Below are 17,497 nucleotides of genomic sequence, written 5' to 3' on the forward strand. Positions count from 1 at the left end.
AAGAGGGGAAGCGGACGCCAGCCGCGGACTGAGGGGAGCCCGGCTGGGCCAAGAGGCGCAGGGGCACACCTGGCCCTGGACAGCTGTGGCCGGGGCGCCGGGGCAGGTGGCGCGGGCAGAGGGGTCTGGCCCGAGCAATCCAGCTGAACACACGCTGACTGGCGCCCTGGGGGGCTGTGACACGCCGACCGCCCTCCCGCAGCCGCCTCACCCCTTTCCCGATATCCCCTCACCTTGCACTTCCACAGCCAGAGGCCCCGGCCCCAGGCAGTAGCCAAAGGCCTACAGGGCGACAGAGCTGAGAAGCCATTGGGGCCGATCCCCGGCTCGGAGCTGGAGCTTCCAACCCGCGGTCCAGCTGGCAGCAACTGCGCATGCGCAGGAGGGCCAGCGATCCGCTCTGGGTCCTGAGAGGGAAGGGGAACCGAGGGAGGGAGAATAGGGGAGGAGGAGGGGAGGCGGGGAAAAGTGGAGGGAGACACATGGACAGGAGGAGCAGAGGGAAGGCAGTTATCTGGAATTGGGAGGGGAGTAACAGAGATGGGGAGAAAGCGTTTTACCTCTTGTGGCACCCCGAAGGAGGCAGCAGTCCTGCCTATACACCCTTCTCTTACCCGTCATTGCCCACAGCTCATATTTTACGTCCCTGGCCCAGCCCTCCAGCTAAGGTCTCTGCAGAAACCCTACGGGTATCATACCCGTTGCCCCCACAAGGAGCTAGGTTTACTGTTGCTCAGGGAACCAAGCACCCGCAGGTGTTGTTTCTCAGAACTACCTTGGGAAGAGTACATATTCCCCTTTTACACGCTGGGAAACAGGCAGGCACGATCTCTGCCTTAGCTCCACTGTCCCAAATGTTGGGCTGGCAGGGAGCGGGAGGTAAAATGTCAGAGCCCCAGAAGGAGCAGACTGCCTGAGTGTTGGTGTAGAGTCCCCATCCCTCCTGGGTAAACCACACCCCAACCTCGGGGAATAATCAAGGGCTCACCGTAGGCCCCTGTGTGTGGGAGAGCTGCCCTCAGTCCCAGTGTCCAACTTGCTAGGTAGGTAGAAGTGTTATTGAGTCCAAATTCATTCTCCTCAGTGCAGGACAGGCCAGTAAGTTGGGAGACCAAGTGTTGGGGCATGGAATAGCAAGTTTCTGTAGACCTAGATGGCAAACTAATGTCCTGGAAAACCATCTCCCCAAGTCACAATTCAGGCTGCTTTCCTATGTGCTTGGTTTTTGCAAACTTCTTGGTGTAGGAATTCCTTCTTGTTAGAATCCTTTGTTCTTGCAGCTATCTCCCTGGGTCAGATCCCTGTAAACCTCCAACAAAACAAACGTTATTTTCTATTCTGCAACGTGTTATCTTTATATGATTGGAAAAGTGTTAAATACCCTTAAAGGTCAGAGCCTTCAGAATAGGCTCGCCTGTATATTTTAGGCTCTAGGCAACATTGTTTTACAAGCAAGAAGAAGCCTAGGAGACAGAGCACAGGGTTAAAGTCAAAGGAACAGATCTAATATGGAGTCAGATTTCTTCTTTTCTATTACTGTGGCAGAAGCCACTTGAGGATTTAAATCCCTTAAAGTTAAAAATAAGTAAAACTTTAAAGGAATTTACATACATTGGTGGGAACTTGCATAGCATATCTGGAAAAGCACACAAAGGATTGTAAACATTGGCATCTCCAGGGAGGCGTGTAAGAACAGAGGATGAGGGAAAACTTCTTTCACTTGAGTATTTTTTGCTCTGTTTGAATTTTTTTAACCATATGCATATATTTCTTTTTCAGTTAAAATAAATGTGTAATGGAGCAAAGGAGTAACTAGCTCAGCAAATACAGCAGCCATAGACTCACTGAGTCATCATTTTCGATTTAAGCCAGGAAGCATTGATTGTCTCTCTCCTATGTGCCCAGTGCTGTTTTAAAACTCTTTTATATATTTTTTTAATAAAATAATAACATGCTATCCCTCACCCCTGCTCAGGGCTGGTGGGAAACCAACTGAGTTTTTATTGAGTTGTTTTCCAAGGAGTAGAGATGAGTTATAAACAGAACACAACTTCAGGGCAAAACAGGCGGACTGGTTTTCCAGCAGGCCAGATAGCGATGACGGGTTTTCAATAGAGGCGCACAGAGGCTGAGAGAGAAAGCCTCCAGGACCCTACAGAAAGCTGCCCACAGTGCCTTCTCCATGGCACTACTGAAATAGGAAAGAACAAATCTGACTCCATATTAGATCTGTTCCTTTGACTTTAAACCTGTGCCCTGTTTCCTAGGCTTAGTCTTGCTGTTTCTGCACCTTTTGTGAAACAATGTTGCCTAGATCCTGAAATATACAGGAGACCCTATTCTCAAGGCTCTGACTTTGAAGGATATTATCACTTTTCCATTCGTATAAAGATAACAAGATACAGAATAGAAAATAACATTTGCTTGTTGGAGGTTTACACGGATCTGACCCAGGTGAAGAGCTGCAAGAACAAAGGATTCTAACAACAAAGAATTCATACACCAAGTTTGCATCAACCAAGCATTCCCGCTTCCCCTTTTTAATATAAGAAGAGCCTGAATTCTGACTTGGGATGATGGTTCTCCAGGACATTGGTCTACCATCTTCTCCGCTGGCTTTACAAATTAAAGCCGCTATTTCTTGCCCCAAATCCTTGTCTCCTGATGTGTTGGCCTATAATGCACGAGTAGAACAAGCGTGGACTCGGAAACACAAACATACATTGAAAGTACGCATTTGGTATATTAAATGACCTGCTTCCACTCGTATTCCTGAGGTTTTCTTCTCTTGACCACTCCTACTATATTTATGAAAAACCTGTCATGTGGACACATTTCCTTCTCTAGCCACTACCCTTCCATGTAAAAACTGATGCCAAGAAGGCAATGGAAGTTGCTAGAAGGTATTACCTGGCCAAAAAAGAGCAGAAGTGGGTTCTGGCTGATGTTCAGGAGCAGGCCGGGGCACCTGACAAGATGTCATAAGTACGGATAGACAGCTGGGCACCAAAGGAGAAGCTTCTAAACTTCCATGAGGGAATTGTTGGATAGGAAGGAACAGTCCCAGACTATAGCTCTGATCCCACCACGAGCTTCCTGGGCAAGGCTGGGCAAGTCATTTAAATTCTCTAGACCCGTGCTGTCCAACACGGGAGCCACCAGCCACATGCAGGATAATGATGTTATTCTGTAGCCAGACAGAATTATAAATAAACACTTTATTGCAAAGGGTCAGCAGGTATAATATTTAAAAACATTATTGGTTATCTTGCCCTAACAAGTTATTTTTGTATGTCTAGCTTTCTGTGGGTTGTAATGCCTGCAACTAATGTTTCCCTTACAGTGAGGTATTTTGAAATTATAAGTTACTGGACACAGTACACTCATATCACAGTTGAAAAAAAACTGATCTAAATAAGCAAGGTGATCTGACTTAGTAGTTATGAGCAGGGGCTCTGGGGCCAGCCTGCATAAGTATTAATTCTCACTCTCCCTCCAGGGAGTTCTGTGTGAATCTTGGACAAATTATTGTTGCTGTTGTTGTTGTTGTTGTCATTGTCATTGTTATTATTTGTGCCTCTTTTTCCTTACCTTTTAAATAGCGAGGAAAATGTAGACTCTATCCCCTACAGTGTTGGCAGGATTAAATGAGTAAACGTCTGTGCTGCCCACTTCCCTGGGTTTCAGCATTCTCCAGGCAATCAGTGCCAAACGCAGTGGCATTCTCCACTGTCTTCGTCAGTCTGGGATTCTGTAACAAATTACCGTGTGTCGGGTGGCTTAAACAACCAGCATATTCCTTATGGTTTGGAGGCTGAGGCTTTCAAGGTCAATGTATCTGGGAGAGGATTGCCAGCTCGAAGATGGCTGTCTTCCCACTATCTTCATGGCCCAGAGAGGAGAGAGAAGCAAGCACTTTGGGGCCCTGTATAAGAACACTAATACCATTCATGAGGGCAATACTCTCATGACCTCATTTTATCCTACTAATCACCTCCCAAAGGCCCCGCATCCTTATATCATCAACCTGGGAGATGAGGTTTCGACATATGGATTTTGAGGGGATGCATTCAGTCCACACATCGGCTAACTCTCCCAAACATGCAGTCATCAAACCTGTAGCTAATTTCAAAATAATGTTTATATCTCTCTGCCCATTTCCATTCCTACATCTACTAACACTGAAGCCCTGCTACATTTTATTTCTTATTTTCCTTGTAGAGGTTTAATTGATTCCTCTAACTCCAAGGATTCGCTCACTCCAGTCTGCTTGACAGCCCTGCCAGGTAGGACTTCCTTAAAACACCTTCCCACTTCACCTGGTTGTTTTTTAGGTGTAAATGTCAGAATTCTCTCCACACCCCATCCTAGACCTTTAATCCCTTACACTACCGCTCACTATGTTATTTTCCTATTACCACTGTAACAAATTCCATTAAGCTTAATAGCTTAAACCAGCACAGACTTATCAGCTTATGGCTGTGGATGTCAGAGATCCAACACAGTTCTCATTGGGATAAATTCAAGATACCAGCAGGGTTCCTTCCTTCTAGAGGGTCTAGAAGAGAATGTTTCCTTTTCTTTTTCCAGTTTACAGAGGTCACCCACCTTCCTTAGCTTGTGCCCCTCAACTTCCTCCATTTTCATGGTCAGCAGCCTTTCTGAACATTGCTCCATCGCTACACCTCCCTCTGATTTTAAACTCAGCTGGGAAATATCCTCCAATTTAAGGACCCCTGTGATTACATTCAGCCCACCTGGACAATCCAGACTACTCACCCTATTGTCTCATCTCAGGATCCCCTTGTCCCATCCCACTCAGGCAGTATGTATGTGGCTGTGACATTCACCTTGTGTAACATTTCCTCATGAGCAATTTATGGTTCAAGGCACTTATAAGTGACTTTTTGTTTTTCTTCCTTATCCTTTCTACATTCAGTTTGTCTGGTGAGATTATATGAATCCTTTTTATTTGTGCCCCTGCACTAATCTATAATAATGTATCATGGGTTTAAAGGCTAACTAATAGACAATTTAGGAGACAGAAATCCTCTAAGATTTTTAATCCTAAAATATCTGTCATCCCTTTTGCCATGTACAGTAACATGTCACAGGTGGCTACCCTGTGGCCGGGGAGGGACATGATTCTGCCATCACACTCCCCTCATTCTTACCAATGTGCTGATCAACTAACCAAGGATCTATGCTCTCCAACTCACTCACTTCCTCCTCCTTTGCATTGACTATCCTGTTCCCACCGCTTCCTTCATTCACCACATCAGGATTTCATGACCACATTCTCCCCTAAATGAAATGGGTATCTTGCATCTAATGCCTGACAGCTGTTCTTATTGTACATGCACACACTGACCTACACATAATCCCGTCCATCTCTTTATTTTCCTAGAATCTTCCAGAAGAATCAGTTCCATGATGATAATGATGATACTGACAATGATGACAGGGGCCTCTCAAGGATTCTGATAAAGAGGGAATCGATAAAGGGAGGGAATCATTGCAAAATTGCCCCAGAAACAGGCTTAAAGGTAAATAACTCTTATAGTGTTTAATGAAATTGACTAATATTTAACTATTTTTAAGACTTTATATCACTGAATTTAAAATTTTAACGGGAATTTTCATTCACCACTAACCAAGATTCAACTCTGGGACCAAAATCTAAGGATTTCTGTCTTCTAAAAAATTGTCCACTAGCCTTTTAAACACGTGATCCTTTTAAAAAGTTTAGTGCTGGGCTGAAAATAAGCAGGATTCATATAATCTCACGAGACACAGTGAATGTGGAAAGACTAAGAAATAAAAATAAAAAGCCATTCATAACGTCTTGAACTTTACGTTGCTCACAGGGGAAAATGTTTGCCAATGTGTGTGTCACATCAACATGACGACTGAGTGGGATGGGGAAGCTGATCTTCCTCATCAGTCATTTATGCTGATTTGTTAGATGCCAAAACAGTTTCCTCATTGAAATTGCTTCTAACAAGTATGGAAGAATTTAGGTTCTACCAAAAGCAGGCTGAACATTTTCCCCTGCTTTCAGGTCTCTGGACTGAATGTCCCCACAAGAAGGACATGATTATGTTTCATAGGGAAGTCTTCCTGAGAAGCAACAGGCTTTTCTAGGGCAGAACTGCAGGGCCCCCCATGGAGGGCTGGAGGAGGTCTAGAGGGGACACTGGAAAAATAGCAGGAGTGAATTCAGATACTGCTGCTCAGGTCGCCAAAGACAGCATTGCTATCTCTAAGGATATGACATTCTCCCAAATTTTCCATGAGTGAAGGAGCCTGTGAACACTAAGCAGGTTGTTAAGACACAGCAGCACATAATTTGTGTGACAACACAATTAGAGTATGATTTGATATTTGGAAAATAACTAGCCCATTGTTCTTTGAAACTGCAGCAGTAGCAATAGAAATAAAAAAGACTGAGCCGTCTTGGAGACAACAATCAATAAACAATTCTAAATCTGCAGAATTCCTTGACAATATTCAAGCAATGAGCTAGATGTGTGCTGCAGATACCTCTTACTGCAGGGCTCACTCCTGCAAAGCATAGAACTAGTTTCTCAGCACACAGAGGGAACCAAGTCAAGATTCCTAATCTTTTGAGATTTACTAAATGGCTGGAAAGATCAGACAAGTACATACAGGCAAATATGATTAAATGGAATCAAATAATATCAAATGTGATTTGAGCACAGACGAAAGGGAAATTCCTTTCACCTGGGATCTAGAGAGACTTCTCCAGAAAATGTGGCTCTGGAGACGGCCAAAGACATGGGTGGAATTTTGGCAGAACAGGATGTAAGGAATTTAAAAACTTATTCTATAATTCATATAAAAATTCAAAGGATCCCAAAAATCCAAAACAACTTTGAACAAGAAAAACAATGTTGGAAGACTTGCACTATCTGATTTTCAAACTTTTTTTTTATAAAGCTACAGTAATCAGAAATTAGGGTGTTGGTGTAAAACAGGAAAATAGAATAATGGAACACAATAGAATGTTCAGAACTAAACCAAGACTTATACAGACAATTGATTCTCAAAAAGGATGCTGTGGAGAAAGGATCTTTTCAGCATGTAGTGCTGGAACAATTAGATAGTGATACGCAAAAAAAAAAAAATGAACTTTGATTCACACCTCACAAAATATACAAAATTTACCTCAAAATGGATCATAGATCTTAATAGGAAATCTAAAACTATAAAACAGCTAGGAGAACAAGCATAGGCTTAAGCTTTATGGCCTTGGGTTTGGCAAATTTTTCTTTGCTATGACACCAAAAGTATCATCTATTTTAAAAAGAAACTGATAGATTGAACTTTATGAACATGAAGACTCTTCAATGCTCTTCTAAACACTGCTAAGCAAATGAAAAGACAAGCCATAGACAGAAGCTATTTGCAGATCATATATCTGATAATGGTCTCTCTTTGTATCTGATCCAGAATAAAGAGGTCTCAAAATTCAATAATAATTCAAACACCTGAATGAATGAGGCCAGAAAACACACTTCAGTAAAGATATCCAGATGGATAATAAGCATATGAAAAGATGCTGATTAAAGGTGTCATTAATGATTAGAGAAATACTTTTAAAAACCACAGTGAGATACTAGTTCACATACATACTAGAATGAATACAGTTAGAAAGACTGACCTTACAAGGTGCTGGCAAGGAAGTAGAGCAACCAGAACTGATACACACCACGAGGAATTTACAATAGTACAACCATTTTGGAAAAGTCTTTAACAGATTCTTTTAAAAAGGTAAACACCTATGTACCATATAATCCAGACATTCCTCATCTGGTGCTTTAGAAAGGAAAAGCATATGTCCATACAAAGACTTATAACCAAATATTCACTGCTATTTTATTTATAATAGCACAAGTTGTAAATAACCCATGCATCCATCAAGAAGTAAATGCAGAAAGAAATGATGGTCTATACAAACACTGCTCACAATAAACTCTTCAGTAAAAACTCAGCACTAAACAATACTCTACTATAAGACAAATAAGCTATTAATACAGCAACACAGATGATTCTCAAAATAATTACACTGAATGAAAGAAGTCAGACAACATAGAGTAGATACTGCATGAATCCATTCATATAAGGATCTTGAAAATGCAAACCAATATGTTGTGATAGAAAGCAGATCAATGGTTCCCAGGGGAAGAGACGGGGAGGGAGGGAGGGACAAAAAAAGTCAGGAGAGAAGCTTTGTGGGTGATGGGTATGTTCACTGTCTTGAGTGTGGTCATGGTTCCTTGGGGATATTCTTACGTCAAAACATATTAAGCTGTACACTTTAAACGTGTGAAAATTATTTTGCCAAGTATACCTCAAAGCTGTTTTAAGAAAAAAGGCACTTTAGTCCTGATCCACCTCAGCGCCTGATTGGAGTGACATGATCAGTCCCTCACACTGTCTGCCTAACGGGAAGGTAGAAAAGCTCTCACAGAAGATAACATGGATTTTTCATTTGCAATGTCTGCCATGTAATAAAGAATTTCTAGACATGCAACATGTCCAGACTATATGACAGATAACATGAGAATAAGGAGCATTAGACAAAGGATGCAAACCCCAGGTGATGTAGGCATCAGAGTTACCAATAAAGGCTATAAAATACTTTTAATATATTCAAGAAAATAAGGAAATGATGGGAGAATAGATAACAGGGTAGAGACTTTCACCAGAGAAATATACTGGAATGTATTTTTAGGAAAAATCAAACTGATACTCTAGAACTGAAGCTTTCAGCTCTGGAAACAGGTAAACAGAGCTAATTAGGATCCCTTTTAAGTAAAACTTTCAGTAATTCTGGGTAAAATATAACAACAAAGTAACACAGAGCTAACTATGGAAAGAGAAGTTCCCTGATGACAATACAAAGAGGACACTTAAAGCCCAGAGTGGTCATCTTGTGAGCTGATGCCACCGCACCCTGGAGGGAAGGGGTTTTCATCTGCACATAAATAAGGATACGATGTCCATGTAGGAAAAAGGGTCCATACCAGATGTAGAAGACTCTTCCTCTATATCTATATAGTCAGAGACAGAGATGTAAAGTGGCAGCAGAGGTCACAGTGACACAGGGCCCTGGGCCAAGGAGTGTGAGCACCTCTGCAAGCTGGGAAAGGTAGGATGACGAATCCCTCCCAAGAGCCTCGGTGTGGAACTTAGCCTTGGCCACTCCTTGGTTTTAGCCCACTGACATTGACTTTGCACTACTGCACCCTAGAACAGTGAGAAGATGAATGTGTATTGCTTTAAGCCACTGAGTCTGTGGTCCTTTGTTACAACAGCAATAGGAAAGGAACTCAGGAACCAATATGAACTTGAACCACAGGCTGCCTTCTGTGCTGGCAGGGAGTCCTTTGTCTCTGATCCTGGGGGAGTGTCCTGTCCTCTGGCAGCATCCACAAACTACCTCATGCTAACTTGGCAGTTTGCAGAGGGTTAAATCTTATCCCTGCACAGTTCTTGATATTTAGTTAATAAAAATGATGGTGTCATCATGGGTATTTTTCCATCTTTTAAATACCCTTCAGTCTTCTAATAAAGCTACTTCTAATTAAGAGACCATGTCAATAGTTTTCAATCTTCATAATAAATAACTGTGGTTTTATCTGGTTACTTAAATTATGAATAATAATGTTCACATTTGTAAAAGTTATTAAAATCAACATTGTTTAATGAAAATATCATTTCTTTTCGCATGAACATGTATTAACTACAAGAAATGTTCCATGCTTTCTTCTACGATTTACTGTTAGAGCCTTAAAGAATAATATTTTCCTCAAAAGATATTACGGCAAAGGGATTTCTTTTGGTGGAACTGTTCCGGCATCAAATCTGGTGCATGTCTCAGGCCACTGGCAACATAGAGATGATAGAAATTAGGAGGCATTATAAACACAGAATCATTTTTAAAGGAATTAAAAAAACTGGATGTGTGTAAACAAAGAATCAGGGAATATTCTGGTGAAATAAATGTATTTTTCAGCTTAAGCAAGACATGGGGTGAATAAATCTGAAATGAAAAAACCACCCAGAGATTAGCAGCGAGTCATGCATGCAGTGTGAATGATCAAAACCAAGTTGTTTCCAAACCAGTGTGCAGGCTTGATGCCTTCATGAATCAAATCTGTGTGGCACCAGGCCACCTCGAATACATGTTGATGAGGTATTTATAAGCCCTTCACCATCCCAAATCAAAGCCCACGCACGAGCCACAAGACCATCACCTACACATTTGGAAAACACACAACATGGTGAATAGCACTTTTCTTGTTCAGTAGCCGGTGGCAGCGAACTGTCAGCAGACAGAGATACAGGGACACAGAGGCACCTCCCCTCACTCAGCTGATAAACTTCCGTGCATCCCTGGGGACAGGATTGTCATAAAATGCACCATGGATTGATCCTCCTCCTAGGAAAGGAACCGTAGTGCTGTCATTAGGTTTGAGCAGGGGTGGGTGGAGGATCTCAGAAGAGTTGTTTCAGCACACCAATAGAATTCTTGGCCACCGTGACCACGAAAGACAAGTCCCCTGCCATCCCGGTAGGCACTTGGGCTCCTGACAAAAGCTGGGCTCAGTAAAGGGTTGAGTAGAAGGCACAGACCTGAGGGATGCCCCAGCAATAGGCAGGAGGTAGGGCCTGGTTTATACTGCTCTGGGTGTATCCCAGACTCATCCGAATACGAAATCAGAAATTTGCAAAACAGCAGAGCTGGGGTGGATCATCTACTCCAGACTCCTCACCTTACAGTTAAAAGGGTGGCAACCCTGACAGGCAAAGCAACGTGCTAAAGGCAGAGCGTGGAAGTGGCAGTGCCAGATGAAACGCAGCGTGCAACCCCCGTTCAAGGCCACTGACTCTGACGACGGGGCCAAGGTTTCCAATGAGGAGAATAAGACAGTGTAAATACTTTGTTCCCCCTAAAACCCCAAATGTTTTTTAAAGGCACAAAAACTCACCTTAACTAGATCTCTTCTGAGGGGGCTCTCTTCTGCTTCTTCGTCTTTCTGTCTCCATTTCCCTCTCTCAGACACAAACACATTCAGTTTTGTGAAAGGGGACTTCCTTCCATACAAAGACAGACTTCACATCTTCAGAAAGATACCTGAGAAAGCACGTTTCTCAATTCAAGTCTTTGTGTGAGTTCTGGGCAACTGGCTTATTTTCTAGAACAATCGGTAGTTACAAAATCAGGAAATCATCTTCCACAAAGGCAGAGTTCTGGTCCGTGTTGATAAAGTTGGGGATGTCACATTTCATGAGTCTGTTCGGCTCCTCCTCTGGCCACCTGCTGCATCTGATGGCTTCCTGGAGCCGAATAACACTGTAAAGGGCTATGGTAGGGATACCAGCTTTGGCCTTGTCCAAGTGGTCCACTTCATTGATGTAGCAGTGAAAGAGGGACCTAGATTCATCATTGCACTGCCAGAGAACACCTTGGGCAGCAGCGGTCTTCCAAAGTCTGACACAAAGCTGTTGAGTCTAAATCTCTTCTCGGGAGACTCTGCATTGCTACAAAGAAAACCAAAATAAAATATCGTTCACAGTGTAGCTCGGTGACCTGAAGAATCATAGTTTTTGCCATCTACTGAGAGTAAATCCCTGCACAGAGCATGCTGACATGCACTGGAATTGAAAGACATCACTTCTGAACACATAAAATTAAACTCAAGGCAAAAGTCTAAAGTGAGGGCCCATGGACCATCCTAAAAAGACATCGTTCCCTGAGAATCCTCAATATTGGTGCCTCGCACACCAGTGTTTCTCCGTGGGACACTCAGATCTCTTCATCAGGATTCGTTAAAGTGCTTCTTAAAATGCAGAATCCTGGGGTGCACACCCTCAGAGTCTCCAGAGGTAGCGACTGGTAGTCTGTATTTTCATAGCCACCAGGATAACTAAACATGCTCAGGTTTAGCACCGCAGTCTACATCGGGTCACCTGAGCATCGACAATTCTGTCTCACGGGATGGGGGGTGCCATGTGTGTCAGGGTGCTGTCCTACCCATGTGTCTCCCCTGATTCTCAGAACTGACAGTGCTGCCCCATTGGGCACGAAATACCACCGTTTCACAATGCATACGCAGGGCGCCCGACTGAAAAACAATCAGTGATAGGAGAGGGGACAAAACTCAGCTTCCTGTTACCTTGTTTCACTTACTGTGGGACGAGTGATCAATTCAAGGGTAATAAATCAGTGAATGAGTGAATAACATGACTCGCGTTAGTCCCACGAGTGCCTGGAAGAGCAAGCCTGGGCACATTGAGAACCATAACAGCCCATCTACTTAAATGTCATCCTCCACAGATCTATGTAAAGGTTACTTCCACCCAGGCAGTGACTCCAGAAGGGCAAGAATCATGTATGAACACACTCTCAAATCCAGAACAGAACCTGACAACAATTAGGCTCTGGAGTCTGTGTTTAGCGAGTGTGGAATCTCAGTGATTCCAGCTCTTACACCTTGCCTTCCCATCCCACCACACACGATATGGCCCTTATGTCCAGTTCTCCCGGGGCTGGGGCCACGGAACCCATTTATAGGACTGGAAGAATCTGATCATTTAAACCATCCCCCAGATTATCATCAAGAGTCACCTGCATTTCAGGGATCAGTAATCCCAGAAGCTTTGCAGTTCAGGCAGCTGAGGGATTTTTATATCAGCTCTGTCTTCTACTGTGACTGCCTGGGTGACATCAGACAAGGAATTCTGAAAAGCCTGAACTTTTCCTTTCAGGAATAATCTAATTAACAAATCTCGTTGACCACTCAACAAATGTGATGTGAAGATCAATGATTTTACACAGGAGTACAACATTCACTAGGTCGTGGATTTAGAATCAGAGGAAAATCATTTTAGAAAGATTGACAGAATGTAGCTTTAATGCGAATTTAAGTATTCTTACCTTTCAGTAAATCATCTTCCCCTACTTATCACTTCACCCAAGTTTAAAAGATGTCTGAGAACAGGGATGAGTGTGCCAGCAATCTGAGACCCAATAACCTAAAATGTCACCTAGGAAAAAGAGGGGAGTAACACATTTTTAAAAAGCATGGCGAGGATGGCGGGGCCATCCCCAACCCCAGACTAAGAAGCTCTGAGTAATAGCTTTCCTGCCTGCCTGGGGCATCAGCTGATGTGAAAATCCACCCAGAAACCTCACTGTCCAGCAGCTCTTCCATAACACAGGCTACACTTTCTCAGAATTAAGAATTGCGTCCAGTAACCACTTCGCTGAAGAATAAAGACAAAGGAGAACAAGAGAGTTCTGCCCCTCCCAAGGGAGAGCCCAGACCTCGGGCTGCATGCACTGCGCCCACCTCCCTGGAGAAGAATAAACTGGAGAAGGGCGTTCTGCGAAACTGGGGCAGCAAAGGTTGAGATGGGAACAAATTGACCAGCTGGCCAGGGACAGCCCCCTCCGTCGCTGCCTTGGCGGCTGCCTCAGCCCTCTCAGCCCATCCTGCCCACCTCTGGTGGCTAAGCTGTCAGGGAAATTGCTTTGCGATCTGGAGCAACAGAGGCTGCCCACAGGCCAATCTGCGGAAAAGATGGGCGCTAAACCCCCAGCTCCCGAGCGACAGGCTCCATACCCCCGCCAACACCCCGACGCCCCCGCACCCTACCGCAACCCCGGGGAAATATGACCCGAAGAAGTGTGACCTGGGAACGAGGGGCAGCAGAGGCCGCCCCCACGTCAGGCCTGCAGAGAGATTGGAGCTTATCCTCCAGCTCTCCAGGGGCAGCCCCTGTCCTCTCCACCTCCTGATCTCACCGCGCCCACCTTCCAGGAGCAATCAGACCAGGTGTGGGGTGTCAGGCGAATCTTGCGCCAGAGAGGACGTCCCCAGGCCAGGTCAGGGGAGAGGAGAAGAAGTGGCCCCATTAGGCGGGGCAGCCGGCCGTCGCAACTGCCTCTGCCCCTTGACCGCATCGGGCCCGTCTCCCAGGAGCAAGCTGACCTGGAGACGGGCATCCGGCTTCTTGGGCAGCAGAGGACGCCCCCAGGATTGGTCACGGGGAAGAGGAGAGCAAATTGACAGGCTCCGCGCTGCAGGTCTTCTACCCCCGCCATCGCCACCCCCGCACCTTAAAGGCACCGCCCAGGGCGCCCCTCCCCCAGCAGGCTGAGTGGGACAGGTGCGTCTGGTGACCTGGGGCAGGAGAGGCCACTCCCACACCAGGCCATCGGGGAGACGGGAGCCAATCCACCAGCTCCCCAAGGCAGCCCCTACCCCCGCAGCAGCCACCACTCTTGCCCATGACCTCACAGTGGCCTCCTCTAGGGAGCAGGCTGACCTGGAGATGGACGTCCGACGAACTTGGGACAACAGGGACCGCCCCCAGGGCAAACCATGGGGGGAAGTGGGAGCAAATGGACAAGTTCCATGGGAAAACCTGCCGCTGCTGCCACCACCCCCAAAGTACCAAGTCCAACTCCCGGGGTCAGGCCGACTAGGATACACGCGTCTCATAACACAGGGCAACAGCGACCGCCCCCAGGACAAGACGCGGGGAAGATGGGAGCAAATGGTCCGCTCCCCCGCTGCAGGCCCCCGACCACCGCCACCCCTGCACCCTGACTACCCTGCCTCCCGCCCCCAGCAGGCAAAGTGGGACAGGGGTGTCCCGGGACCTGGAGCAGCAGAGGCCGCCTTCAGGCCACGCGGTGCAGACATGGAGCTAATCCACAGTCTCCTCCGGGGCAGCCTCCCTATGCCTGCAGCCACCACCTTACCAGCCCCCTGACCGCACCGCACCCATCTCCCAGGAGCAAGCTCACCTGGAGTCGGACCTGAGGCAAATCTCCGGCGGCAGACGTCGCCCCCAAGCCAGGCCGTGGGGGAGAGAAGAAATGGAGCAACTCCCTGGAACACATCCCCTGCCCCTGCCGCCTCCGCCGCCGCCTCCCAGGAGCAAGTTCATCTGGAGACCCGCGTCCCGCCTCTAGGGCAGCAGAAGCCGCCCCTGGCTCCGCCTCTGGGGAGAGCGGAGCGAATTGATCGGCTCCCCCGCGGCAGCCTCCCTCCCCCCGTGGGTCCCGCACCTTAACGGCCCCGCCCCCACTCCGCACTCAGCAAGCTGAGTGGGACAGGAGTGTCCGGCGACCTGGGGAAGAAGAGGCCGCTCCCAGGCCCAGCAGCCGGGACAAGGCAGCTATTCCACCCGTTCACCAGGGGTAGACCCGCTCCGCCCCTCTGCCGCTGCCACTGCCTTCTGACCTAACCGCCCCACCTACCAGGAGCAAGCTTACCTGGAGTGCAACATCTGGCGAATCTCCGGCGGCCAAGCCCCACCCCAGGCCAGGCTGCAGGGAAGAGAAGAAATCGATCGGCTTGCCCGGGCAGCCTCCCAACCGCCACCGCCGCCGCCGCCGCCCAAAAGCATTGCAATAGCCTACCGGGGTCAGGCTGACTGCAAGGATGTGCACTTGCCTTCTTATCCTGGCCAGGTCTCTGAGCACCTCCCTGCATCCCTACACTCCCTGCACCTCTGCACCCCTGCTACTCTCTGCAATTCTGCATCCCTCCACCCCCACATCCCCTGAAATGCCTGCGCCCTCCACAGCCCCTGCACCCCTGTCACCAGTTACACTTTTGCACTGCTTACACTCCTGCACCCCTGCATGTCCCACACACCACCTCTTGGGCCTTTGGCAGAGTCTCTGCTGTTAGACCAATGCACAGTGACTCACTCTTTGCCAGTATATGATGCATCAGTGGACGTCAGGGGTTGCCTGCAGGAAGGTACATGTTCCCGGTCACTAGCCTGGGCCACTAGGGTGATCTCTGTGAGGTCACCCAGGACGGGTTCAGAGATGCTGTTCTCTGGGAAGAGAGGAGTTGAAACCGGTCTTGAGGGCAGAGCTGTGCTCACCAGGCCGTCCACGCTTCATGTTTTACACAGGGCTTCGGAGAAGTGAAATGGATCCGGCCAAGTAATACCGGCCTGCTGTGAGCCCACCTCAGTCCTGGGCTCTGAGTCAGACCGACTGGCTCCCTCAATCAGGGCCCAGTTTGGGCACCTGAATGGTCCCTTTGAGGCATCCCAACAGTTCTCAGGATGAAGTCTGGCTGCTTCCACCCCATGGCCCTCCCTCCTACTGTGCTGGCCTCAGGAAGGTTCCTTATATGGGGAAGAAGGCAGCCCACACCCTACCCCACCCCTCACCTTTCTCTAACCCAGGCTGGTGCTCTCTCTGCCCCTCAGAGTCTGGGAAGCCATCCCTCTTCAGTTATGTCCCTTCTGAGATGGACTTGCTTCCACTCAATTCTAGGCGAGGATGCACCATGGAATGCACTGGGTAAGAGAACCAAAATAAATAATTTCTTCTGTGAGGTTGTCTGTTTATCTACTGGGGCTGGGCTGTGTGTAGTTTGCTACAGCTATTGGTGTGAGAGGCTAAAACAGCCTGTGTGTCCTTGTTTTCATCTCCCCGCTGTCTTTGGGTTTTCCCTAGACACTCCTGAGACATTTACTTCTGTTAGTATTATTCCTGTTATTACACACGGGCCCTACTGACATGGAGGTAAGGTGTTGGGGGAGCGGGACAGAGCAGGGCATCTGCAGTCCTGTGATTAGTTCTCATTGAGCCTGTGCCCTGAGCTGTGACCTCCACAAGTGTGTCTCTTTCCCCCCACCCCAATTTGGGTGACACAGAAGGGATTTCCCTTCTCCCAGGTTGGTTAGGCTCTGGTAAAATAATTTCTCATTAAAAAAACAAACAAAAAACAACTTCCCCCAATGAAACAGAATGTTCTGGGTGTATTTCAATACAGTTATTTTCTCCTCTCCAGGCAGGAAGCATGAGGAGTTATCCTCTGACCTTCATTCTGAGAACAGGACACGGTCCTGGATGTAAAATACATGAAAAAGAGCATGGGGCCCCTCTGACTGGCCCCCTGGAGTTGTCACACTCTGATTTCCCCACACTGAGCCTCCTGCTGGCCTCAGGGACCTGTTAAATCTGCCTGCCCCCAGGGTTCTTACAAAAGCAGGTTCTGCCTTGGGAGCTGTGACTCTCCAAGCCTGCCCGCTGTTCCCTTTGCAACCTCTCTGGGTTGGAAGCAGCTTTCCCCCTCAGTCTTCTGGGATCTAAGAAGAGCAGTGGGTTTGCAGCTCCCTCAGATTTGGTGTTATTTTCAGGACAGGAGGAAGAACTTCTGAGCTCCACACGAGCTGGACCAGAGGCTGGAATCCTCCCTTCCTCTGCCACCGTGCAATCAGTGGCTGTGGTTCTAGCCGAGTTTCTGAAGATGTGGACTTAAACACACATATCCCAGCCCTCACAGGAGCACACAGTCCCATAAATCCCCCTAGTTTCCACTGGTAACTATGGAGCCGATGGGGACACGGGTTTCGGGACCACAGAGGCCTGACTGCACGACTTGCTCCGTGGCCTATTTACGTGGTTGCTCCGGGCCTTGTCTGAAGT

At 47.0% G+C, this 17,497-nt stretch overlaps 1 long non-coding RNA gene across 1 annotated transcript; it reads right to left on the reverse strand.

The window, feature by feature from the left end:
* Positions 1-247: 247 nt before the first annotated feature.
* Positions 248-11,292, reverse strand: LOC140695030 (uncharacterized). Its single transcript, XR_012070720.1, has 3 exons — positions 11,019-11,292; positions 3,592-3,751; positions 248-514 (listed from the first exon to the last, which is right to left on the reverse strand). It is a non-coding gene; the product is annotated as an uncharacterized lncRNA (long non-coding RNA).
* Positions 11,293-17,497: the final 6,205 nt, after the last annotated feature.

The sequence above is a fragment of the Vicugna pacos genome, unplaced genomic scaffold, assembly GCF_048564905.1.
Source record: "Vicugna pacos unplaced genomic scaffold, VicPac4 scaffold_124, whole genome shotgun sequence".
Classification (NCBI taxonomy): domain Eukaryota; kingdom Metazoa; phylum Chordata; class Mammalia; order Artiodactyla; family Camelidae; genus Vicugna; species Vicugna pacos.